Below are 26,455 nucleotides of genomic sequence, written 5' to 3' on the forward strand. Positions count from 1 at the left end.
GAAGCCGGAAAGCCCTAGAGCCCATACTCCGCAGTAAGAGAAGCCACCATAGAAGCCTATGCACCACAACTTGAGAGTAGCCACCGCTCACTGCAACTACAGAAAAGCCCGTGCAGCAGTGAAGACCCAATCTAGACAAAAATAAAAAAAATTATGAAAGAAAGAAATCGTCATAGAGGGACAGTGGGTTGCACAGGGTCACACAGTGAGTTTTTACTTAAAGCAGAGCTCTCAGGCTGGGGAAGAACCAGCCTGGTGGCCCTGGATCAGGAAGGAGGCTCGGCCCCTAACTCACAGTGGGACCCTGGGCTCTTCTTTCCTCTGGGCCTCAGTTTCCTCATCTGTAGAATGGGGGCACACACTCTGGCCTAGATGAGGGAGCGTGAGGCTGGTGCTGGGCACACTGGAGTGTGTGAGTAATGGGAATTGCTTTTTATATATCTGGGGGAGGGAGATGGTAGCAAAGGGCAGGTTGGTGTCTGAGGACAGGTGTGCCGAGACCCTGGAACTGCAGCTTAGTCAGTAGCTGCTGAACACGAGGGGAAAGGCCTTCCCAGCTGGGGCCACCTCTCAGCCTGTAGACCCTTTTTGTCTGTCCCTCCCAAGTGGACCATGAACCCATGTCCATGCAGGTTCTCCAAGCCCGACCGGCCTTTCCCTACTGGAACTTCTCTAGCCTGTGCAACCTCTCCCAGCAGAGGTACATGCCCTGCTCCCAGCAAGCTCTTCCTGCCTGTGCCATCTTGATTTGCCCTCCACCATGCTGGGTGACCCTACCCAGACTGTGCCACCTGCCTCAGCTCCTGTAGCCCCACCTCATCCCAGCCCCATTCACCCCGCCATGCCCCACCAGGAGAGGTTGGTTGTAAGGCAAAGAAAAAAAAAGGATGCTTTGCTCCATGGCTGTTTGAGGTCATGAGGTGGGGGGGTGGGTGCGGGGCTGGCAACCTGCCCTTTATCCTCGTCCTTGCCCAGCAAGCCCCCACCAGCCTGCCTGGCCCTGGCCAAAGTAGACTGGGGGTTACTGATTCATACTGGAGAAAGTCTGCAGGCCCTCATCCCAGGCTACGTCATCAAGCCCTTGGCAGAAGAGGAAATAGAGGCCCAGAGAGGCCCAGATGCTTGCCCAGAGTCACACAGCAAGGAGGGCCAGGGCCTGAGCAGGGAGCCAAGCTAGTGTGTTTGCCCCACATCCTTTGGGACAACTAGAGTGGCCGGATCCTTCCTTGGGGCTGGGAGGACCAGCAGGCTGGGGGCCGGGTCTGGGGGGCGCTTTGGCAGGTGTCCTGGCTACCCGAGGGCCCTCAGAGGGGCCTCTGCCCACAGCCCGGGGAATATTTTCAGGTTGTTTCAGAAGTTCCAAGTTTACTCAGAGCTCTCATTTGAGCAGTGGTAAAAAGTCCCTTTGGCGGGGCGCCAGGCAAGGAGTGGAGGCGGGGGGACCTGTGAGCCATGAAATGGGGGTGGGGATCCTCTCTGCTCCCCTGCTTCCCCTGCCCCTCTGGGTTGGTGTGCAGTGAAGGGCAGGGAAAGAAGCAGGTGAGGAAGGGACTGTGATGAGGGGAAGACCCCTACTCCTTGAGGAAGTGTTCCTTCCCATGTCTTCACAGTTTTCTTCCCTCTGCTTGTACTCCCTGGGTGACCCTAGAAAACCTCCACCCCTCTCAGAGCCTCAGTTTTCCCATCTGAGAAAGGGGGGAGTAGAGTCATGATAAGAATTATCATTCATTGAGGGCTGGGTATACCAAGTGTTAATAATGAGTAATAATGAGAAAATTATTACCAATGATATTTAAAGTAAAACATAATAGCTACTATTTCTCCTGAGCCACTGAAGGGCTCTTTCCCCTCATAACTGCACTGGCTCTGTCTGAGCATCACTGAATCCCCAGGACCTAGGACAGTGTTCCAGAAACACATGTTGAGTAAAACCTCACAGCAAACCAAGATAGGCGTTCTTATCTCTATATAACAGATAAGGACACTAAAGGTTCAGAGAGGTTAAGTGACTAATTCCAGGTCACAAAGGTACTAAGTAATGGAGCTGGGACTTGAACCTAGGTCTGACCATTTCCAAAGCCCCAGATCACAATTGGCAGTGTTAGTGAGCCAGATCCAAGGCCCCCGACTGGACTGCAGAGACCTCCCAGCTGTGTGGAGAAGCCAGGCCATCATTCTGGCGATTCTGTAGGCACTGGCTTCTCTCTCTGGGAGGAAGGATGCTCTTCCTTTCCTTTGATTCATTTATTTATGAGGCCCCAGGGCAGTGCTGACACTGCAGAGAAGCTGGTTCCACTCAAAGCTTCCAGTGGCCTGCTTTAACTGTTCTGTCTTCTCTTAAACTGGCCCCCTCCTCCTGCAAGCCCCCTCCCTCTCCCCATTTAGCCTCCAATCCCCACCTCCAACCCCCTTCTCTTCTTTGCTGGCAGGTGGGAGGCTGAAGCACCTGGGGTGCATCCTTCATCCTGCTCACCTATCTCTCCTGGCCCAGGGTCTCAGCCACCTCCTAAAATAAGGGCTCTTAGTTTCCTCCTCTACGAGGCTGTAAGGTTCTAGACTTCCTGCCAGGTGTGGGGCGGGCAGGACCAGGGTTTCTGCTGAACCCACCAGGGGAACAGGTGATCGAGGCTCCCCCTCTGGGGTCTGCCTAGCCCCCTTGATTCAATACCCCACTCTCAGATGGTGCCCCAGGCTACGGCTCTTGCTTTTTTGCTATCCTGTCTAGCAGGTTGTCACCTTGGGGTTCCAAACCGAGCTCTGCATCTTACAGTCACAGCTATCTGGGGCAAGCTTCTCCCCACTGAGCGTCAGTCTCCTCATCTGTGAAATGGGCTGAAAGAGGTCGGCAGCCTCACCTGGTGTTGTGAGGATGATGGGAGAGTTTCACATGTCTGTCACATGCTGAGCGCCAGCCTGGGAGGACCACAACCCAGGGGGCTGAAGGAGGCAAGACTGCAGGTTCCTGAGTGTGTCGCTGTACCTTCCATGACTCTGGGAAACTGGCCTTTCTCTTCCATGGGCTCTAGGCTTCTCATGATGCAAATTCTCTCCCCTGGTAGACCCCCAGCCAACAGCCTTTCTATTTCATGCCCTCGAATCCTCACAACCAGATCTATGAAGATAGAGCTGCCATTCTGCCCATTTCGCAGATGAGAACAGCGAGCTCCATGAAGTTAGAAAAAAGCAGAGAAACTCATCAAAGTTCACCCAGCCAGAAAGCCACATGGCTGGATGTTGAACCCTCCAGGTTTTCCCCCACTCTACCATGTGCTTCTAAAAGCCCCACGCTTTCCCCCTGGGGAAAGCATATGTCCTCCCAGGAGGAACCTCTGACATTTTAATGCCCCCTCCCCTGCCCTGGGTCCTCTGCATCCTAAGTTTCCCTCCAGGCGTCAACTCCCCCTCTGCCAAGAGCGTGTCTGCCTGTTCCTTCCTTCCCCCCCCTTTTTCTCAAGTCAAAATCCAACCCATCCTTCAAGGCTCAGCCTCCCCAAGCCTCCTCACCCCAATCTCCTCCACACACACAGAACCAGTTTGCCTCTCACCAGCCACACATCCCTTGTGTTTTCTTGAGAAAGAAGAGGAGACAGCGTGGAGGGTAGGACCAGCCTCCGAGTCACCTGCCCACCCAACTACGCAATGGTTGAGTCACCTTGGGAAAACCACTCTATTTCTCAGAGCCTCAGTTTTCATCTTCGAAATGGGGACACCAACCCATCTTAAAGGATTTAGACAAAATAAAGGAGATAAAACACAGAACCTGGCACAAAGGCAATGACTCCTCCCTTCCTCACACTGACCTGATCACAGTCATGCCCACCTCTGCCCAGCTCAGCTGCCCAGAACCACGGTGACTATCACAACATGTTCAGTCTGGAAACAGCATGCCCTCCCCAGCCCCTGCCTTTTGGAGGCTTGTTTCCACCAGCTCAGGGGGTCATCTCCACCATGCCTCTGCCTCTGTGTCCTGGGGCCTCCTGCGGATCTACAGAAAGGCACTCCAGTCACCCTGAGCTGGGCGGAACAAGAGACTCCAGCTTAACTTTGCTGGTCTCACCGTCTCCAGGTGTGATGAGGGCACATGACTCCTGTGCGTCCTCCCGGGCAGAGGAGGTCCCCTCCCCGCCTGCCCCCAGAGCCGTGGCTGGAGGTGAGTTACCTGCTGTTCTACTTCTTTCTCAGAAATCCATTCTCTCTGGGCGCCGGGCAGTCGGTGGGCTCCCAGGGGTGGCAGCTAGACTTGGTGTTGGTGGGATGGGGAGGGGAATGGGGGTCTGGGAGACCAGGCAGGGGTCTGGGGTGGGAAGCTGCAACCTGCCCCGAGCCACCGATCAGACAGCACCCGACCAGTTGTCACCTCCGCGGATGGCAGGTGGGCTCCGGGCAGCGGGGCCAGGCAGAGGCAAAGGCGACCATCAGTTACATCCCAAAGAGGTCACACAGGGACAGAAGGCGGAGGCTGCGGGACAGGGGCCGATCCGCTGCACCAGGGATGGACAGAGAGCAGACCAGGGCTACGGCCACGCGGACAGACAGAAGTCAAGCGAAACAGGCGGCTGGCCAGCCAGACAGACAGACAGGCAGGCGCAGGCAGACAGACAGCTGCGCGGCTGTCAGTCACACTCAGGAAGAAGCGGGCAGACCGTCAGACCCCGAGCCCTTCAGTCACTCGGCAGCGACGCTGGCGGGTCCGCCAGAGGCGGCGCCTGCAGTCGGAGCCCCAGCCGCGTGCGCAGGGTGGGGAGGAAGGGGAGGATGTGGTGAGCTCCCGCAGGCCCCGCCCACGGAGCGGCCGGCTCCTCCCCCCGGGAGGGAGAAAGAGGTGGGAGGGAGCCGGGCCCCCGGGGGCAAGGTCCATTGCTCCCCAAAGGTCGCCTGCTAGCAAGACATTTAGGGCCACCGGGGTGACGTCTGCCTCCTTTGGACGGTGACATCACCCCCGCAGGCCTCACGGTCTTGACCTTTAAGGCAGGCGGGGAGATGGTGAGCCGCCGTTTCTCACAGATATAGAAACTGAGGCTCCGAGGGTGCGGAGGTGGCAAGGCGAGATCCGGGAGGTCCCCGGGGGTCTCAGCTCAGCGAGAAGCCTGAGAGCCCAGAGACCTGCCCAAGGTCCCGTGGAGAGGCGGTGTTTGCCCACTGGCTGGCTTCACTCGTGCACGCTGCCTGCCTGGCCCAGCAGGGGTCTGAGTTCGGACCTTTCCCTCCCAAGTTCTCTGCCCCTGTTTGCTTTGAATCCAGCTTCCTGCTGCAGGGAGCAGGATGCTATCTGCATGCCTTTGAGAAGACAAGCCGTTGGGCAGGTCACAGCACCCCTCTGAAGGCCTCACTTTGCCCATCTGTCCAATGGGGAGACCTAGACTTAAATACATGGGAACTCAGGAAGGAAATAGTGAAAAGAAATTTTCAAGAGAGTTTTCATCTTGTCGACAAGCCAGGAGCCCTCCAGAGGGTCAGATGTCTCTGGCTAATGTTTAAGAGACCTGAGGACAAAATGCAACAAGTTCACACCCAACAGCCTCAAAAGAGAGCTGGTGCTACCACAGCTACTACTGTCAGTATCCTGCACTTTTTTTGGCACTAGGTCATCTCATTTATTCCACAAACCCTGTGAGGCAAATAAGATTATTCCTATTCTACAGCGGGAGACACCAAGGCTCAGAGGGGGGACGTGTCACACTGGCAAAGAAGTGTCCTAGCTGGAATGTGATCCTGGGTGGTTGGGATTCCTAAGTCTGCACCAGGTTGTGGAAACAGGACCCAAACATTTCATCCTTGAATTACCAGGGTGGATGGGGGCTGCTTTGTGCTATGTTGATGACACAGGTGGGCTCAAACACACATGCCATCTCCCCCCAAGGTGACTCATTTTTGGGAAAGAATTTGCAGCTAAGCCACATGGTCACTCCAGAGAAAAAGAGAAAGCATTTTGTTATTTATTCTCTTTTTTCTTTTTCTAACTGTTTTTGAGGAAGTTGGTACAAATTCCCCTGTGGCTGATTTGAAGGATGTTGACCCTACAGAGATTCTCTTCCTCACGACCGAAATATCTTGTTTTCTCTGGAGCATATATTTTGTGAGGAAGCCAACTTTTCTTTTTCTCTTGATCTTCAGAGTGAGTTTTCTGATACTGTAGATGTAAAATCAAGAGAAGTAATAATAATTTTTTTTTTAAAAAAGCAGGAAAAACAGCTAATACTTACTGAAAGCTGATTCTATGCCAACGTTATCAGGACTTGAAAGATGTATCATCTCAGACTTCCCTAGTGGCCTAGTGGTTAAGAATCTGCCTTGCAATGCAGGGGACACAGATTCGATCCCTGGTTCGGGAAGATCCCACATGCAGTGGAACAACTAAGCCCCTGTGCCACAACTATTGACCACGTGCACCTCAAACCTGTGCTCCACAACAAGAGAAGTTACAGAAATGAGAAGCCTACACATCTAGAGTATAGCCCTCTCTCATCACAACTACAGAAAGCCTGGGGGCAGCAAGGAAGACCCAGTGCAAACAAAAATAATGAATATGTTAATTTTTAAAAAATGTATCATCTCACTTAAATCTCAGAAGAAGGTAGTTACTATTGCCATCATTGACATTATCCTACTTTTACAGACAAGGAAACCAAGGCTCAGAGAGGTTAAGTGACTTGTCCAAGGTCACGCAGCTCGTGCTGGCAGAGTTGGGATTTGAACTGAGTCTTTCAGGCTCCTGAGTTTACATTCCTGGTCATTCACCAAGTTGCTTTGGGATGTTTGTTAACCCAAGGTTGGTTGAGACCTCCTCCTACCTTCCCTTCCAACTGCCTGCCTTCCTCTCTCCCCTTCTCTCCACTCACACACTCACCCACTACCCACTCATCCATTCTTCTATGCACACACCCAAGCAACCATCCATTCTCTCCTTCCAGCCTTCTCTCCACCAACACTGAACATGCCCTTGGCTATGGATGTGATGTATTCTCCAGAAATACATACGAGTGATGGCCCTCATGGAGCATTGTATTCTGGTGGGGAAAGACAGACAAAAAGAAGTAATGGAAGGACTTTCCTGGTGGTCCAGTGGTTAAGAATCCTCCTTGCAGGGGATGCAGGTTCCATTCTTGGTCTGGAAACTAAGATCCCACATGCCACGTGGCCACTAGGCCTGTGCTTTGCAACTACTGCACAGCAAAGAGCCCTCGTGCAACAATGAAAGGAGATCCTGAGTGTGAAGGAAGGTCCAGTGTGTGGCAACTAAGACCCAACACAGCCAAATAGATAAATTAATGAATTTTAAAAAAGAAGTAATGGATAAACTAAATGCAAACTGTTGTTGTTGTTCAGTTGCTAAGTCATGTCTGACTCTGCGACACCATGGACTGCAGCATGCCAGGCTTCCCTGTCCTTCACCATCTTCCGCAGTTTGCTCAAATTCACGTCTATTGAGTCAGTGATGCCATCCGACCATCTTGTCCTCTGTCGTCCCCTTCTCTTCCGGCCCTCAGTCTTTCCCAGCATCAGAGTCTTTTCCATTGAGTCGGCTCTTTACATCAGGTGGCCAAAGTATTGGAGCTTCAGCTTCAGCATCGGTCCTTCCAATGAATATTCAGGATTGATTTCCTTTAGGACTGACTGGTTTGATCTCCTTGCAGTCCAAGGGACTCTCAAGAGTCTTCTCCAACACCACAGTTCAAAAGCACCAATTCTTTGGTACTCAGCCTTCTTTATGGTCCAATTCTCACATCCGTACATGACTACTGGAAAAACCATCGCTTTGACTCTATGGACCTTTGTTGGCAAAGTGATGTCTCTGCTTTTTAATACACTTTCTAGATTTGTCATAGTTTTTCTTCCAAGGAATAAGTGGATGAGAGGTCTAGAGAGTGACATAGAAGGGGCACTGTGGATGGTAAGAAATACCCTAGCTGTAGGGGAAGCATTTTAGGCAGAAGGACCTGTAGGGGCAAAGGTACTGAGAAGGAAGGAGTGTGGCTCACTCCAGGAATTTGGGATCAGTGTGAGGAACAGAGTGAGCAAACAAAGGAATGCTAGGAGGCAGAGTCATGAGAGTCCTACTGGCTGCACACCACCTGGGGTGAAGAAGGTAGATTTGCTTCCAAGGGCAATTGGATGTCATCTGAGGATTCAACATAAGAGTGGTTTAATCTGATTTACATTTTCAAAAGAGTGCTCCAGCCATGACTTAGGGAGTGGGTGAGATGTAGCAGGGGCCACTTAATCCCTGGTGTTTAAAAAGTAGGTGCTTGAGAGAGTACTTGAGAAGCTGTGGCCATCATCTTTCAGTCAAATGCATATGTGTGGGACCCTTCAAGTTGTACTGGCAGTAACCAATGCAGATACAAGAATGGGGCAGTAGATGATAAGAACTATCTATATTGTTGTGGGGATTATTAAAGAACTGAGAGAGCAATTTAATACAATTAATAGTTCGCATGCCTTCTTGGTCTTCAAACTGTGACTGCCTGCATAAAATGCCAACTTCTGCTATCATTATTCTGCTAATCAACAATCTTCTTTCAATATGAACACTGTTTTCCTTATTTCAATATAATCTTTTTTTTTCCCAAAGAAAATGTTTCTGTTATTATTTTTCTTTTAAAGTAGATGCTTTTAGGGACTTCCCTGGAAGTCCAGTGGTTAAGACTGTGTGCTTCCATTTCAGAGGGTGTGGGTTCGATCCCTGGTCAGGGAAGTAAGATCCCACATACCATGAGGCATGGCCAGAAACTTTTAATAATAATAATAATACATTTTTAAACTTTAAGAAGTAGATGCTTTTGGAGGTGGAAAGTTAACAGATGCATGTCTTTTGGGGTGAAGCTGAGTCCCCTCAGAAATAGATCTATGTTGAGGCCCTTAAGGGGCCTCTTTGGGTCTGTGCCCGTCTGGTGAGTGTGGCCTCAGAGGTCTCAGAAGAGGGTGAAGTAAGATCTCTCAACACCCCCAAGCATTTAAAGCTGGTCATAGGGAGGAAGTGGTTAAATTTGCATTTCAGCCAAGGGGCCCACTGGGAAAAAAATAATTGAGACAACTCCTCCTTCAACCCATTTCCTCTTTTTTATTTTTATTTTAACAGTTTTATTGAAGTATGATTTACATAGCATCAAACTCAGCCATTAGAAGTGTATAGTTCACTGAGTTTTAGTAAGTTTGCTGAGTTTTGGAGCCATCTAATCTTTTGCACATTTCCAAAAAGGCCCCTTGTTCCTGTTTGCAATCTCATTCCTACTCGCAGCCCCAGTAATCTCTTTTCTGTCTCTACTGACCTTCCTTTTTCTTTTTTGATTCACATTGAATCATGCATGTGGTCTTTTATGTCTGGTTTCTTTTATTTTGCATAGTGTGTGTGAGTTACATCTGCCTGGTAGCATGTACTTCATTTTTATCACCGAATAATATTGTGTCACACGGGTATGCCGTGTGGTTTACCTATTCATTAGCTGTTGGAAGTTGAACTGTGAAATTAAAAATCATATATTTATTATGAATAATACCACTATGAACGTTTCCATGCAAATCTATGTGCAGACATGCATTTCAAATCTTTCAGGTCTATACCCAGGAGTGGATGACTGGGCCATATGTTCATTCTACGTTTAACTTACTGAAGAGCTGACAAACCGTTTTCCACAGCAGCTGCACCATTTGACATTACCACCAGCAATGTATGAGCATGCCAGTTGCTCCACATCCTTGCCAACACTTATTATTTTCCTTTCTTTTTACAGCCATCTTAGTGGGTATAAAGTGGTATCTCATTGCGGTTTTGCTTTGCATTTCCTTGATGGTTAATGATGCTGAACACCTTTTCATGTGCTTGGTAGTCATTCATAGATCTTTTTTTGGAGAAATGTCTGTTCAAGTCCTTTGCCTGTTTCTATTTTTGTTCATTTACTTTTAAAAGATGTATTTATTGATTTTATTTTTTGGCCATGGAGGGTCTTCGATACTGCACGCGGGCTTTCTCTAGTCGCGGCGAGCGGGGGTTACTGTTTGTCATGCGCCGGCTTCTCACGGCGGCCGTGGCGTCTCTCCTTGCAAAGCACAGGCGCTCTAGGCGCACGCACTTCAGCAGTTGCAGCGTGCAGACTCAGTAGTTGTGGCGCTTGGGCTCAGTGGTTGTAGCTCAAGGGCTCTCTAGAGTGCTGGCTCAGTACTTACGGCGCACAGGCTTACTTGCTCCCAGGCATGTGGGATCTTCCCAGACCAGGGATCCAACTGGCGTCCCTTGCATTGCAAGGCAGATTCTTAACCACGCAACACCAGGAAAGCCCCTCCTTTGCCTGCTTTTAAATTGGGCTGTGCTATATACAGACTGTCTGTCCCGCCGACCAAAACAATCGTATGTGGAAATCCTAACCCCCAAATGTAAGGGTATTAGAAGGTGGGGCCTCTGAGAGATGATTAGTTCACAAGGGCAGAGCCTTCATGAATGGGAAAAGTGCCTTTATAAATGAGACACTGGAAAGATAGGTTGCTCCTTCTATCGTGTGAGGACAGGACATGGAAGTGGGCTCTGTCTGGCACCTACGGGCATCTACTGGCACCTTGATGTTTGGACTTCCCAGTCTCTAGAACTGTGAGAAGTAACTTCTGCTGTTTATAAGCCACCCATTCTACTGGGTTTTGTTATAGTCGCCCAAATAGACTAAGATAGATTTTCATTTTAAAAAAAAATTTGGCTCTGTCGGGTCTTAGTCTTGGCACACGTGATCTTCATTGCAGCACACGGGCTCTTCCTTGTGGTACACAGGCTTCTCTAGCTGTGGTTCAAGGACTCAGTAGTTGAAGCACATGGTTTAATTGCCCCTTGGCATGTGGTACCTTAGTTCCCCAATCAGGGATCAAACCTTCCTTTTCCTCATTGCCAGGTGGATTCTTAACCACTGGACTGCTAAGGAAGTCCCTCATTTTGTTATTGAGTTATAAGGGTTCATTATATTTTCTGGATTCCAGAATATATATACCAGATCCATTATAAGTATATCTGGTGTATATATAAGGGTCTTTATGTATACCAGACCCTTATCAGATATATGATTTGCAAATATTTTCTCTTATTCTGTGAGCAGTTTTTCATTTATAGTGTCCTTTGAGGCACAAAAGTTTTTAATGTCTATGAAGTACAGTTTATCTCTTTTTTCTTTTGTTGCCGATTCTTTTGGTGTCATGTCTAAGAATCCATCACCAAATCTAAGGACCTGAAGATTTACTTCGTATCTTCCTCTAACAGTTTTATTTGTGATTAATTTCTCTATATGATGTGAGATAAGGGGCCAGCTTCCTTTTTTGTATGTAGATATCCAGTTGCCCCACCCGCTGATTCTTGAGAGACTATTCTTTCACCCGTTAAATTGTCCTGGCATCCTTGTCCTTACATGCACGGATTTATTTCTAGACTCTTGATTCAATTCCATTGATCTCTATCTCTATCCTTATGCCAGTATCACACTCTTTTTATTTTTTTAACTAGTTTTTATTGGAGTATAGTTGCTTTACAATGTTGTATTAGTTTCTCCTGTGCAGCAAAATGAATCCGCCATACACATGTGATTACTGTAGCTTCATAGTAAGTTCTGAAATTGGGAGTTTGAGCCCTCCAGCTGTGTTGTTTTTGTTCGGTTTTGTTTCATTTTTAAAATTTTTATTAGAATATAGTTGATTTACAATGTTGGGTTAGTTTCAGGTGTACAGCAAAATGAATCAGTTATATATACACATATCCGCTTTTTTTGGATTCTCTTCCCATATAGATCATTACAGAGTATTGAGTAGAGTTCCCTGTGCTATACAGTAGGTCCTCATTTTATATATAGTAGTATGGATATGTCAATCCCATTCTCCCAAGTTATCACTTCCTCCTCCCTCCCCCTCTACCCACCCCCGCCTGCTGCCAGTAACTGTAAGTTTACGTTTTGGCTCTTCTGGGTCCTGTGCAATTTCCTATGAATTTTAGGATCAGCTTCTCCATTTCTGAAAGAACAAAAGGCTATTGGGATTTTCATAGGGACTGCATTAAGTTTATCGGTTGTCTTGAGGAATAGTGCCATCTTAACAATGTTAATTCTTGCATTACATGAGCATGGGATGGTTTTTCATTTACTTAGACCTTTACTTTCTTTGAGCAATGTTTTGTAGTTTCCAGTGTGTAAATCTTTCATCTATTTGGTTAAATCTATTCTTAAGTATATTATTATTTCTGATACTGTTATATATGAAATGGTCTTCTTGATTGTCCTTTTTGCATTGTTCATTGGTGGTATTTAGAAACACAACTAACTTCTGCATGTTAATCTTGTACCCTTCCATTTTGCTTAATTTCTTCAGTAGCTCTAACAATTTCTTTGTGGACTCTTATGGGTTTTCTAGATATAGTATTATATCATCTGCAAATAGAGGTATTTCACCTCTTCCTTTCCAGTTGCTTCTATTTCTTTTTCTTGCTTAATTGCTCTGGCAAAAACTTTTAGTACAATGTTGAGCATCAGTGGTGACAGCAGGCATCCTTGTTTCTGATCTTAGGGGAAAAAGCTTTTGGTCTGTCATTTATCTTGTGTGATGTTAACTGTGGGTTTTTCACATATGGCCTTTATGACGTTGAGGGATTTCCATTCTATTCCTAGCTTGCTAAGTGTTTTTATCGTGAAAGGCTGTTGAATTTTATCAAATGCTTTTTTTTTTTTTTTGCATCAGTTGAGATGATTGTACGGGTATTTCCTTCATCTTATTATTGTGGTGTACTACATTGATTAATTTTCTTATGTTGAACCACCCTTGAATTCCTGGAAAAATCCTACTTGGTCATGATGTATAATCCTCTTAACATGTGATAGGAGTCAGTTTGCTGTTATTTTGTTGAGGATTTTGTATTTATATTCCTAAGGGTATTGGCACATAATGCAGTTTTCTTTTCTTCTGCTATCTTCATCTGGCTTTGATATCATGGAATGACTTATGAAGTGTTCCCTCCTATTCTATTTTGTGGAAGAGTTTGAAAAGGATAGATATTAATTCTTCCTTAAATATTTGGTAAAATTTATCAGTGAAGCATTTCTGCCTCTGGAATTTTCTTTGTGAGGAGGCTTTTGATTACTGATTCAATGCTTTCTTATATATCTGTTTAGCTTTTCTATTTCATTTTGAGACAGTTTTGGCAATTTATGTCTTTTAAGAAATCTTTCCATTCCTAAATGGATAATTAGGTTATCCAATTTTTGACATACAATTGTTTATTCTCTTATAATCTTCTATAGTTCTGTAAGGTTGGTAGTAACAACCTCATTTCCATTTCTAATTTTAGTTGGTTGCATTGTCTCTTTTTTTGCTTAATCCAGCTAAAGTATTATCAGCTGCGTTGATCTTTTCAAATAAACAGTTCTTGGTTTTGTTGATCTTCTCCATTGTTTTTCTATGCTTTGTTTCATTTGTCTCCACTTTAATCTTTATTATTTCCTTCCTCTGTCAGCTCTGGGGTTTAATTTGCTCTTATTTTTCTAGTTCCTTGAGGTCTCGTAGTAGTAGTGTTAGTGGTTCAGTCATGTCTGACTCTTTGTGATCCCATGGACTATAGCCCACCAGGCTCCTCTGTCCATGGGGATTCTCCAGGCAAGAATACTGGAGTGAGTTGCCACTCTCTTCTCCAGAGGATCTTCCTGACCCAGGGATCGAACCCAGGTCTCCTGCATTGCATGCAGATTCTTTACCATCTGAGTTACAGGTAAGTCCTTCCTTAAGGTGTATAGTTAAGTTACTGATTTGTAGTAACAAATGGTGGAGGCCATTCAAATATTCTTTCTGCCCCTTTCTCTCCCCTCCTCTGGGGCTCTTATAATGCATATGTTGACATGGGGTCCCACAGGTCAGTTAGGCTCTGTTCATTTTTCTTCACTCTTTTTTTTCTTTATGCACTTCAAACTGGATAATTTCAATTTGCCTATCTTCAAGTCACTGATTCTTTGTTTTGACTGCTTTAGATCTGATGTTGAATCCCTCTGGCAAATTTCTCATTTCAGTATTTACTTTTCAGCTCCAGAATTTTTATTTGGTTCCTTTTAATAATTTCTATCTTTTAATTAATATTCTGTATTAGTTCATACATCATTCTGGTTTTAGCTCTTCATCCATGATTTCTTTTAGCATTTTGAGCATATTTAAGACACCAGATTTATTTATTTATTTATTTATTTTTGACACCAGATTTAAAATCTTTGTCTGGTAAGTCCAATGTCTGGACTTCTTCAGGGACAGTTTCTGTCAAATTCTTTTTTTGTTTGTTTGTTTGTTCCTTGTGAATGGGCCATGATTTCCTATGCCTTTTTGTTATTGTTGAAAACTGGATGTTGAATATTATAAGGAGATAACTCTGGAAATCAGATTCTCCTCTGCCCCAGTAGGGTTAGCTTTTGTTGTTTGTTTTGGCTACATCCATCCATTTGTTTAATGACTTTTCCAATCTCTTTTTGCAAAAACTATATTTTTTTGTTGTAGGTTCACTGAAGTCTCTGTTCCATTATCTTGGCAGCCAGCCAATGATCTGATAGAGATTTCCTTAAACACCTGGTGCCCAGATGAATAAGGCACGACAGAACAAAAAATATTTTCTCAGTCTTTAGAGACCAGCTCTGAGCTGGGACTCTTCTTCAGTGCTTAGCCAGGCTGACTACAACTACATTTTAGCTTTCATCTTAGCTTTTCACCTGTTTGTGAAGAGTCTAAAGATCAGCCCAAGGTGCAGACCTAGAGTCCTATTGTTTCCTTTCTGTGCATGCATTCAGTCCTCGGCATCCGCACTGCACTCCAGATCCTGTGGTACAGATGGAAGCCTTTCAAAGCCTTTGTGTTTTCCTCTTCAGCCTCCTCTTCCCAGGCCTTTTAGTCTGTCTGTTGTTTGTTCCTTCCATCCCTCCTTGCCCCAGTTGGGCAGTATATGTCTTTAAATTATTTCAACACACTGCCTAGGAAGCAGCTCCAGTCTTGAAAGAGTTTCAAGGGGTGAAAAACAAAGGCAAATGCCTAAGCCAATCCCTCCAGAAGCTACCAGCCAGATCAAAAGGCACAACCACAGTTCTTTGAGAACAAAGGCTCTGTTGCTCTTTCTTCCTCCAGCAAAACACACTAAAAATGCAGGCTACTGTTCCTGCACCCACCACTGAGCTGGGGAGAAAGAAATGGTAAGCAGGTAAGCAAAAATGCCACAACACATTCTGAGCAAAGATTAAGAGTCTCTTTCTCGGGTAAGCAGTCCCCTGGTTGCTTTACAGTTTTGATTAGATTCCAGGAAAAAAGTCGATTTTGACAGTTTTTGCCAGCTTCATGCTTGCTTCAGTGGAAAGACTGATCCTTGAAATTCTGTATATTTTAAAGCTTATTAAAGTGCAGTTTCACTAATTTTTTTTCTTTTGTAGATTGCAATTTTTGTGCCATATCTAAGCACACTGCACCTAACCCAAGGTAACAAAATTTTTCTTTATGTTTTCTTCTAGGTGTTTCATTATTTTAATTCTTAGGTTTAGCACTATGGATCATTTTGAGTTAATGCTTGTGTATAGTGTGAGATAATGATCTAAATTTATCTTTTTGCATGTCAATATTCCATTGTCCAAGCATAATAAGTTTAAGAAAAAGTATCTTTTCTCCATGGAATTACCTCAGCACCTATTTTGAAAATTAATTAGCTATAAATGTATAGGTTTACTTCAGGACTTTCTACCTATTGCTTTTCAGTTCAGTTCAGTTGCTCAGTCGTGTCCGACTCTTTGCGACCCCATGAATTGCAGCACGCCAGGCCTCCCTGTCCATCACCAACTCCCGGAGTCCACCCAAACCCATGTCCATCGAGTCAGTGATGCCATCCAACCATCTCATCCTCTGTCATCCCCTTCTCCTCTTGCCCCCAATCCTTCCCAGCATCAGAGTCTTTTCAAATGAGTCAACCCTTCTCATGAGGTGGCCAAAATATTGGAGTTTCAGCTTCAACATCAGACCTTCCAATGAACACCCAGGATTGATCTCTTTTAGGATGGATTGATTGGATCTCCTTGCAGTCCAAGGGACTCTCAAGAGTCTTCTCCAACACCACAGTTCAAAAGCATCAATTCTGCGGCGCTCAGCTTTCTTCACTGTCCAACTCTCACATCCATACATGACCACTGGAAAAACCATAGCCTTGACTAGACGGACTTTTGTTGGCAAAGTAATGTCTCTGCTTTTAAATATGCTTTCTAGGTTGGTCACAACCTTCCTTCCAAGGAGTAAGCGTCTTTTAATTTCATGGCTGCAGTCACCATCAGCAGTGATTCTGGAGCCCCAAAAAATAAAGTCTGACACTGTTTCCACTGTTTCCCCATCTATTTCCCATGGAGTGATGGGACCAGATGCCATGATCTTAGTTTTCTGAACGTTGAGCTTTATGCCAACTTTTTCACTCTCCTCTTTCACCTTCATCAAGAGGCTCTTTAGTTCTTCTTCACTCTCTGCCATAAGGGTGGTGTCATCCACATATCTGAGGTTATTGATATTTCTCCCAGCAATCTTGATTCCAGCTTGTGTTTCTTCCAGCCCAGCGTTTCTCATGATGTACTCTGCATATAAGTTAAATAAGCAGGGTGACAATATACAGCCTTGACGTACTCCTTTTCCTATTTGGAACCAGTCTGTTGTTCCATGTCCAGTTCTAACTGTTGCTTCCTGTCCTGCATACAGGTTTCTCAAGAGACAGGTCAGATGGTCTGGTATTCCCATCTCTTTCAGAATTTTCCATAGTTTATTGTGATCCACACAGTCAAAGGCTTTGGCATAGTCAATAAAGCAGAAATAGATGTTTTTCTGGAACTCTCTTGCTTTTTCGATGATCCAGCGGATATTGGCAATTTGATCTCTGGTTCCTCTGCCTTTTCTAAAACCAGCTTGAACATCTGGAAGTTCACGGTTCACGTATTGCTGAAGCCTGGCTTGGAGAATTTTGAGCATTACTTTACTAGCATGTGAGATGAGTGCAATTGTTTCCATTGCTTTTATCGTCTATCTATGTGCCAGTATCACACTGTCTTGATTATAGTAACTTTGTAGCAAGTTTTAAAATTTGGAAGTGGAAGTCATCCAACTTTATTGGGCTTATTCAGAATCATTTTGTCTATTCTGGCTCGGTTGGATTTCCACATAAATTTTAGGATTAGCTTGTTAATTTCTGCAAAAATATCTCCTGGGATTTTGACAAGGATTGTGTCGAACCTATAGATCAATTGGGAAAAATGTACCATCTTAGGAGAAGGCAATGGCAACCCACTCCACTACTCTTGCCTGGAAAATCCCATAGACAGAGGAGCCTGGTAGGCTGCAGTCCATGGGGTTGTGAAGAATCGGACATGACTGGGCAACTTCACTTTCACTTTTCACTTTCATGTATTGGAGAAGGAAATGGCAACCCACTCCAGTGTTCTTGCCTGGAGAATCCCAGGTATGGAGGAGCTTGGTAGGCTGCCGTCTCTGGGGTCGTACAGAGTCGGACACGAGTGAAGTGACTTAGCAGCAGCAGCAGCAGCAGTACCATCTTAAAAATATTGTCTTCTGCTCCATACCCATGAACTAGCTCTCTGTTTATATGGATCTTTTAAAATTTCTCTCAGGCACCTCTTTCCTCATCCATTTGCTTTTGATCCCCAACATCCCCACCACTCCAGGGCTCCTTTGATGGGCCACATAGTCTGCTGAGAACCCTAGCCAAGGAAGGGCAGGAGAGGTTTCACTGAGAACTCATCAGAGACAAAAGTAACATCTAGAGGGTCTTGTCAGGAGGGCTGGGTTTTACACACATGTGGCTGAGACTTGGAGCTCTCTTTTCACTGTTACCCTCACACAGCAGATTTATTTCAAGAACAATGGCTGAATATAAAGGAAAAACAAATAAACAGCGTCTGTCCTCAGTTAAAGTAACACAGAAGGGGTAGGATTATCCTGCTTTAAATACTCACCTTGGTTTATTTCAGGCACTGGACCAATAAGGCTCTCATTCAAGCAGATGATAATGATGTCATAGAATTTTGTAAATCTCTTCCTCAAATTAGTCTCCCTGGTGGGCTAATCAGATTCCCCCAGCCATCGATCACATTATGGCTGTTTGAGGCAGGCGGGGTGCCTGGGGTTTCCCTAGCCACAATTTCCAAGACAAGGATTCAAGCACATGTGATGGATTTGGGGAATGATCCCAGGAAACAATTGCATGGAAGTGGGGAAGTAAGGCAGGGCAGGAAGCCACTAGAGAGCTCTAATGAACACATTACTACTGTGGCAACTGGAACTTTATTTTTTTAAATGGAATATAGCTGCTTTGGGCTTCCCTGGTGGCTCAGCAGTAAAGAATCCACCTGCAACGCAGGAGATGTAAGAAACGCGAGTTTGATCCCTGGGTCAGAAAGATACCCTGGAGAAGGGAATGACAACCCACTCCAGTATTCTTGCCTGGAGAATCTCATGGACAGAGGAGCCTGGCGGGCTATAGTCCATGGGGTCGCAAAGAATCAGATACGACTGAAGGGACTTAGCACACATGCGTGGTTGCTTCACAATATTGTGTTAGTTTCTGCTGCACAATGGAATGAATCAGCTATACGTATACATATATTCCCTCCCTCTTGGAACCTCCCTCCCACCCCACCCCCATTCCACCCCTCTAGGCCCCCCAACAAGGTCACTACGGAGCACCGAGCTGAGCTTCCTGTATACAGTGGCTTCCCACTAGCTTTCTATTTAATATGTAGCGGTGTATATACGCCAATCCCAATCTCTCAGTTCATTCCACCTTCCCTCCCCCTGCCCCATGTCTACGTCCATTCTCTACATCTGTGTCTCTATTCCTGCCCTGCATATAGGTTCATCTGCTTATAGGTCCATTTTTCTAGATTCCACATGTATGCGTTAATACATGATATTTGTTTTTCTTTTCCTGACTTACTTCATTCTGTCTGACAGTCTCTGTGTCCATCCACGTCTCTACAAATGACCCAATTTCGTTCCTTTTTATGGCGACTGGAACATAATCCAGTTAATTTCTCCAAACCTTACCAGATAAGGAACAAGGAAGTCGGGGTGTTTCTTGACTAGGACTCCATGTGTCATTAGCAGGGGGCTGCTTCCAGGACACTTCAGTTGCCCAACGGTGTGTACCTGCAGCCAAAAATAAGCCTGCAGGCTGCTGGCTGCAAGTATTTGCAATGAGAACGTCTCAGTGTATAGAACTGAGTGTTTGAGGGCAAAGCTCCAACATCTGCTACAAAGCAAATGGCAGCAACCGCTGTCTTCCAGCTTCCACGCTATGCTTCTTCCTCATATCAGAACCACAATGTAATTCTGGTCAGCAACATGCCCAGCTAACAGACCACTTCCCAATCTTGCTTGCAGCTAATGATGAGAAGTTTCAAATGGGGCTTCTGAGAGCACCCTTTGGCCCTCCTACTCTTCCAGTTCCTCTTTTCTCCTGCCTGAAGTGTAGCTGTGATGGCTGGAGCTCTAGCAGCCATTTGGAACCAAAGGGAAAGATCACAGAGAACTTGATGCTGATATCACATGTTATGAACCATTATCAGCAGCTACCTGCCTTCAGGCTTCACATTACACAGGTGAATAGGCTCATAAGTAATTCAGCCACAGTGGTTGGTCTCATACCATCTGACTGTAACCTCTACACAGGGTTTTAAAGGACTATCAAAAAGAAAAAGGGTCTTACTGTATATCCAGATTGGTGGAACAAGTTATGCCAGATACATGTAAAAATACTGACAAAGTCTAAATGAACCAGAATGAGAGTTTTGTGTTAATAATTTATAAAACATTGATATCATGGAATACTCCACAAATATTAAAATGGGATAGTTTATTTGTATATAAAAGAGATGATATAAAAATAGATTCCTATATCATTTAAAATCAAAAAGTGTAATAGATCAAGTGAGAAAATCTAGCTTTGTGAGTATAAGTACCATGTGCAATTTCAGAGTCATAATTTATAGGGATGTGCCTCACACTTTTTAAATCTTTTACGTTTATAAAAGCAAAACAAGATTTGAACACTTATGTTGGGAGTCCTGAGCTGCTGGGCAAGAACTCTTAGCACCCTGAGGCAGCCATGCTGTCGGGAAGCCCAGCTGCATGGAGAAATCGCGTGTAGGTTTTCTGGTCAGCTGTCCTGTTTTTGAGTCACTCTGACCCAGGTGCCCATACTTTGGCCATCTCATGCAAAGAGCTGACTCATTGGAAAAGACTGTGATGCTGGGAAAGATTGGGGGCAGGAGGAAAAGGGGTAACAGAAGATGAGATGGTTAGATGGCATCAGCTACTCAATGAATATGAGTTTGAGCAAACTGCAGGAGATAGTGAAGGACAGGGAAGCCTGGCACGCTGCAGTCCATGGGATGGCAAAGAGTCGGATAACAACTGAGCAACTGAACAATAACAATGACCCAGTTGCCAGACCTGCAGGTGACCCAGCCATCAAATATTCCAGCCCTCAGCTGTTAAGTCACCCAAAGCTTTCAAATCTCTCCAGCTCTGGGAGTTCCCTGATAGTCTAGTGGTTAGGATTCAACACTTTCACTGTCATAGCCTGGGTTCAATCCCTGGTCAGGGACCTGAGATCCCTCAAGTCACATAGTGCAGTCGAAAAAAAAAAAAAAAACTCCCCAGTTCAAGTTTCAGACACTACGGAGAAGAACGAATCTATCCCTGTTGTGTCCTGTCCAAATGTCTGACTCACAGAATCCATGATCATGACAAAATATTTCAAATCACTAAAGAATGATAACAATAAAATAAACAAAGGGAGGGAATGTAACCTTCCATTCTGCCCCCTTCCTTTCTCCTGCTCCCTGGAATGTGGGCATTGTGGTGGCCATCTCGGGCAAGGCAGACCAGGGTAATATCCTAAAGATGGGACAGAAGCAGGACAGAAGGAGCCTGGGTGCCTGAATGCCCTTGTGGAGTACCACTCAACCCTGGACACCTCGGTCGGTCTACACTGTGACATGTGAGGAAAAAAAACCCAACTCTTATTTAAGCCACCATGAACTTAAGTTCCTGTTACATGCAACTGAACCTGTATTTGAACTAAGATAGATACAGATTTGCATATGGAGGTAGATATAGACATAGAGATAGGGCTTCCCAGGTGGCGCAGTGATAAAGAATCCATCCACCTGCCAAAGCAGGAGAAGCAAGAGATGCAGGTTCGATCTCTGGGTTGGGAAGATCCTCTGGAGTTGGAAAAGGCAACCTGCTCCAGTATTCTTGCTTGGAGAATTCCATGGAAAGAGGAGCTTGGCGGACTTACAGTCCACGGAATCTCAAAGAACTGGATATGACTGAGCACACACACAAGATACAGGTGCAGAAACAATCCTGACTGATGGATAAATGTCCTTCCGAGACTTGTTATGGAAGAAAAAGGTTAAAACTGACACAGGCAACTAGCAATCTCTGTCGAGTGCTAGAAAATAAACTAAACAAATTGTATTACTCAGGGCCTGTTACTAACAATATTATTCCAGTTGCAGTAGTAGGAAACCAAACCAAGCAAGTTTAGTAAAGCTGGGAATGCATTGTAGCAGGTCAAAGCTCGGAAAGAAATTCCCTCCCACTGCAGTGGGGTGCTCTCTCTGCAGCATCTGTAGACTGCAAACTCCCAGTTCACGAGTTCTGCAGTCAGAATGGAAAGGAAGAGTTCCCATGGACTCCAGCCAGAAAATTCCCAGGGAATTATCTGCATTGGCTTGGACTGAATCACAGACCAATCTATGTGCCAGTCTGGGGTTAAGGAAGGCTCAGCTTAAGTCACCTGGCAATCCCTATGCCAGTTACTGTGGCCAGAGGGAGGGAGGCTCTGATGGGGTAATTGGCAACCCATCTCTGTGGTTATCATCAAAAGAAGGAGGGTTGGGTATAGAGTTATGCTGTTAAGGGAGTAGTCATCACATATACCAATATTATTGCTAAGGACTGAATTGCATACACCTCCCCTGCCCATTCATAGCTTGAAGTCCAAATTCCCCATCTGATACTATCTGGAGATAGAGCCATTAGCAGGTAATTAAAGTTAAACCGAGGTCATAAGGTGTGAAACCCGAATCTTATAAGACTGTGGCTTTATAAGAAGAGGAAGAGACACCAGAGTTCTCGCCCCACTCTCTCTCTCTCTACCACTCCCCCGCCCCCTTGTGAAGGCTCAGCAAGAAGGTGGCTGTCTGCAAGCCAGGGAAAGAGCCCTCACTCAAATCCAACCATGCTGACTTCCTGGCTCAGACTTGATCTCAGACTTCCAGCCTCCAGAACAGTGAGAAAGTAAATTTCTGTCCTTTAAGCCTGACCCACCCCCCATGTGTGATATTTCGTTATGGCAGCCTGAACAGACTAAGACATATTTCTCTGTATTAGTCAAGATTCTCTCCAGAGAAACAGAACCCTAACACAATTATTAATAACAAGATTGTTTACATTTTTAAGGAATTCACCATCTAACAGGCATTGTGCTAAGGTCTAACTTTTAATTTCCCCCATTTTAGACTCAAGGAAATGAAGGTGCAGGAGATTGAGCAACTTGCCCAGGATCATTGGGTTGGTAAGTGGTCAAGTCAGGGTTCGAACCTGAGCAATCTAGCTCCAAGTGTTAATAGGACTATATCTAGTTGGTAGGAATTTTCAATTAAAAAATTTTTTCTGTATTAATTTTTTTTTTTTTGGCCCCATGATGCATGGCACATATCTAAGCTGTCTGACCAGGGACTGAACCTGGGCCCCCTGCAGTGGAATCAGATGCCTAACTGCTGGACCGTCAGGGAATTCCCTGTATTGATTTTTTTTTTAATTTATTTATTTATTTTAAATTTTCATTCATTTGTGTATTTTTGGCCGGACTGGGTCTTCATTGCTTTGTGTGATCTTTCTCTAGTTTCACTGGGTGGGCCCTACTCTCTAGTTGCAGTGTGAGGGCTTCTCGTTGTGGTGACTTCTCGTGGCAGAGCACGGCTCTAGGTGAGAGGGCTTCAGTAGGTATGGCACACGGGCTTAGTTGCCCTGTGGCACGTGAGATCCTCCCAGAGCAGGGACTGAACCTGTGCCCGCTGAATTGCCAGGCAGATTCCTAACCACTGGACCACCAGGGAAGTCCATTTTAAAAAATGTATTTGGCTGTGCTGGGTCTTAGTTGCAGCACATGAGATCTTCAATCTTCTTTGTGGAATGTGGGATCTATAGCTGAGGCATGCAAGATTTAGTTCCCTGGCCAGGGATCGAACCCAGGCCCCCTGAATTGGGAGCACAGTCTTAGCCACTGAACTACCAGGGAAGTCCCCTGGATTGATTTTTATTAATTTTCATTTATTTATTTACTTTTGACAGTGCTGGGTCTTGCTGCCTGGGCTTTTCTCTAGTTGTGGCGAGCAGGGGACACTCTCTTGTTGCAGTGAGGGCCCTAGGGTGAGTGGGCTTCAGTAGTTAGCTCCCAGACTCTACAGCACAGGCTTAATAGTTGTGGCACACGGTCTTAGTTGCTCCGATGCATGTGGGATCTTCCCAGATCAGAGATCAAACCCATGTTTCCTGCATTGGCAGGCAGATTCATTACGCCTGAGCCACCAGGGAAGCCCTCCTGTATTAATTTTTAAAGTGATACATAGCTTCTGGAATCTGAGGAAAATAATAAAGCTATCTTCATTTTTGAAGTTAAAAAAGGAAGGTCACCAAGCATCTGCATGCTGGGGAGAGGGCACAGCAGGAGGGAAGGCATTAAAAATATAAAGAGATGTGAGTAGTGGTCCTTCCAAAGATGCTGATCAAGAATGATGGTGATACTTCCCAGCAGTCCAGGGATTAAGATTCAGCGCTTTCATAACAAGGAGCACAGTTTGGATCCCTGATCAGGGAATTAAAATCCCACATGCTCAGAGCAGGCAAAAAAAAAACAACAAAAAACCAAGGATGAGTGCAATGTCATTTCTTTCAGGTCAACTAGTCAATTTCACAGGCGTGAAGGTTAGAACCACTGAAGTAACATGTGCTCAGGGGTTTTTCCCAACACCAAGAGTGTGTCACATGACCTACAGGGGTGAGGTGAGGGGTGGGACGGAGGCTCGCGAGGGGAAGGGGTGTATGTATACTCATAGCTGATTCACGTTGTTGTATGGCAGAAACCAACGACACTGCAAAGCAATTATCCTCCATTTAAAAATCAAAATTAAAAAATTCCCTGGTGGTGCAGTGGTTAAGAATCTTCCTTGCCATGAAGGGGACACGGGTTCTACCCCTCATTGGAGACCTAGGATCCCACATGCCCCAGAGCAAATAAGCTGACATACCACCATTACTGAGCCTGCAGGCCACAACAAAAGATCCCGCATGCCACAACTAGGACCTGACACAGCTAAATAAATATATATATATATATATATACACATACATATATAGATATATAAAGAATATGTCACAGCCAAAAGAAACTTGAGGCTCCCTGAGGCTGCGTTAATAGAGGTATGGTGCCCAGAGCAAGGGAGGTGAGTCTCACTGCAAAGGCCATACCTGCAGTCCAAGTCCAGTTCATTTTAAGAACACTGGTGAACTGGAGTATATTCAAAGAAGCAAGCAAGATGTTGGGGGGCAGGGGTGTGAAGAGGCTCTGAAAACCACGGGAAAGCAGAGGTATTTAGCTTGAAAAAGGGAAGATTCAGGGTGGAGGATGTGAGAGCTGACCTTTAGTTCCAGACCACGGCAATCACAGTTACCTAATTACAGTAGATGGTGAGCTTCCGGTCGCTGGTGGTATGCAAACCAAGGCTTGGCCACCTGTTGATGTGGGCGCATTGTCGGATTGATTGAACGTGTGGTTGGACCACAGGGCCATGGAGGCTCCTTTCATGTTGAGTGTCGGTGTGGCTCCGATTTTTGGCAAGACATGGGAAGGCTTACGCTGGAAGAAGAGTGTCCTGAATTGAATGTTTGTATCTCTCTGAAATTCACATGTGGTGGCCCTAACCCGTGCGGTGGTATGGAAGTCATTAAGGACTAGACTGGTGTCCTTCCAAGAAGAGACGCCAGGGACCTCCTCCTCTCTCCCTCTCTCCATGGGCACCAAGCAAAGGCCATGAGAGGACCCAGCGAGAAGGCAGCTCTCTGCAAGCGAGGAAGTGGGTTCTCAGCAGGAGCTGAATGGGTTGGCACCTTGAGCTTGGACTTTCCAGCCTCCAGAATTGTGAGAAGTAAATTTCAGTTGCTTAAGCCCCTGGGTCTGTGGTATTTGTCGTAGCAGCCAGAGCTAAGACAGAGAGTTCCCGAAGCAGCTATGCTAACAGGGTTGAGGGGGATCCTACTGGTGTCGCTAATAGGGTTGACCACCTCCTCCCTCCCCTGCAGCCTCCGATCTTTCTCAGTTAATAGAACAGAACTTCCTCACTGTCGACGGGCTCACGTCCACTGGGAAATGGACATGCAGGAGTAAAAGTAAAGCACTTGGGACCATGGTAGGTGTTGAGTATATGAGTGACTTAAAGAGTTGTTGTTAGTAGTGTTGATAATAGAATTTAGGAGTAGTGCCTTTTCACTTTTTCTTTTTCGGCTTCCTAGCACTAACTTACTCCTCTCCTGGAATTGTGTCCTGATCTTTTCTGCCTCTCTTCCCAGAGGAGCACATGACTCTGTCCTAAGTCAATGTACTTTATTCCCATTAATTGATCCAGTCAGAATATGTGACCCGAGCATGCGTGCTAAGTCACTTCAGTCGTGTCCCACTCCTTGCAGTCTTATGGACCGTAGCCTGCCAGGCTCCTCTGTCCATGAGATTCTCTAGGCAAGAATACTGGAGTGGGTTGCCATTCCCTTCTCCAGGGATCTTCCCAACCCAGGGATTGAATCCGCGTCTCTTACGTCTCCTGCATTGGCAGATGGATTCTTCACTAGAGTCAGTAAGGCTCCATGAAACTTTTAATGAGACAATCAGAGCAAAGACTCCAGGCTTGGAGCAGAGAGGATGGGCTACTGCAGAGAGCTCTTGGCCACAAAGAGAGAACTTGCCGCAGAATGGAGTCAACATACAGGAAATGAGCAAGAGATTAACTGAGTCATCAGGAGTCAGAACTCCTGGATCCAGCTGTGCCTGAAAGCCAGACATTTTTGTGAAATGAGACAGTAAGTTCCCTTTTGGTTTTAGCCAAAAGAAGCAGTTTTCTTTCACTTGAAACTGAAAGAGTCTTGACTGTGTGCCTTAAAAATACATAACTGTGTGCCTTCAAGTGCGGCAATGATTGTACAAAGTGCCATGGGAACAGAAAAGAGGCAAGTACTAATTACATGCCTGGAGTCAGGTGTAGAAAATGTCCAGGGAAGGCTTCACAGAGGAGGTGGTCACTTAAACTGGACTTGGAAGGATGAAGAGCAGTTCACTGTGTTGAAAATAAGAGAGGCCATTCCAAAGGTTTTC

General features: G+C 45.6%; 1 protein-coding gene and 1 long non-coding RNA gene across 5 annotated transcripts in view; one reads left to right on the forward strand and one right to left on the reverse strand.

Annotated features, from left to right (window-relative positions):
• The window catches only part of IL21R (interleukin 21 receptor), a 35,672-nt gene extending 31,037 nt beyond the window's left edge, over nucleotides 1–4,635 (reverse strand). For 2 of the 3 annotated variants that reach the window (XM_081553389.1, XM_081553388.1), the window contains exon 1: nucleotides 4,160–4,635. The gene's annotated coding sequence lies outside the window, so the exon portion shown is untranslated. The remainder of the gene's footprint in view (nucleotides 1–4,159) is intronic. The other variant, XM_081553390.1, reaches the window with a different exon arrangement.
• Nucleotides 4,469–26,455, forward strand: part of LOC145531290 (uncharacterized) — a 41,194-nt gene continuing 19,207 nt past the window's right edge. Inside the window, exons 1-6 of one of the 2 annotated variants that reach the window (XR_014072325.1) lie at nucleotides 4,469–4,737; nucleotides 6,617–6,769; nucleotides 15,408–15,453; nucleotides 19,399–19,616; nucleotides 22,551–22,606; nucleotides 23,990–24,096. This is a non-coding gene — a long non-coding RNA (uncharacterized LOC145531290). Of the gene's footprint in view, nucleotides 4,738–6,616; nucleotides 6,770–13,506; nucleotides 13,721–15,407; nucleotides 15,454–19,398; nucleotides 19,617–22,550; nucleotides 22,607–23,989; nucleotides 24,097–26,455 lie in introns of those variants that run through there. The other variant, XR_014072324.1, reaches the window with a different exon arrangement.

Source organism: Giraffa tippelskirchi, chromosome 13, assembly GCF_054371585.1.
Source record: "Giraffa tippelskirchi isolate mGirTip1 chromosome 13, T2T-mGirTip1v1.2.pri, whole genome shotgun sequence".
NCBI lineage: Eukaryota > Metazoa > Chordata > Mammalia > Artiodactyla > Giraffidae > Giraffa > Giraffa tippelskirchi.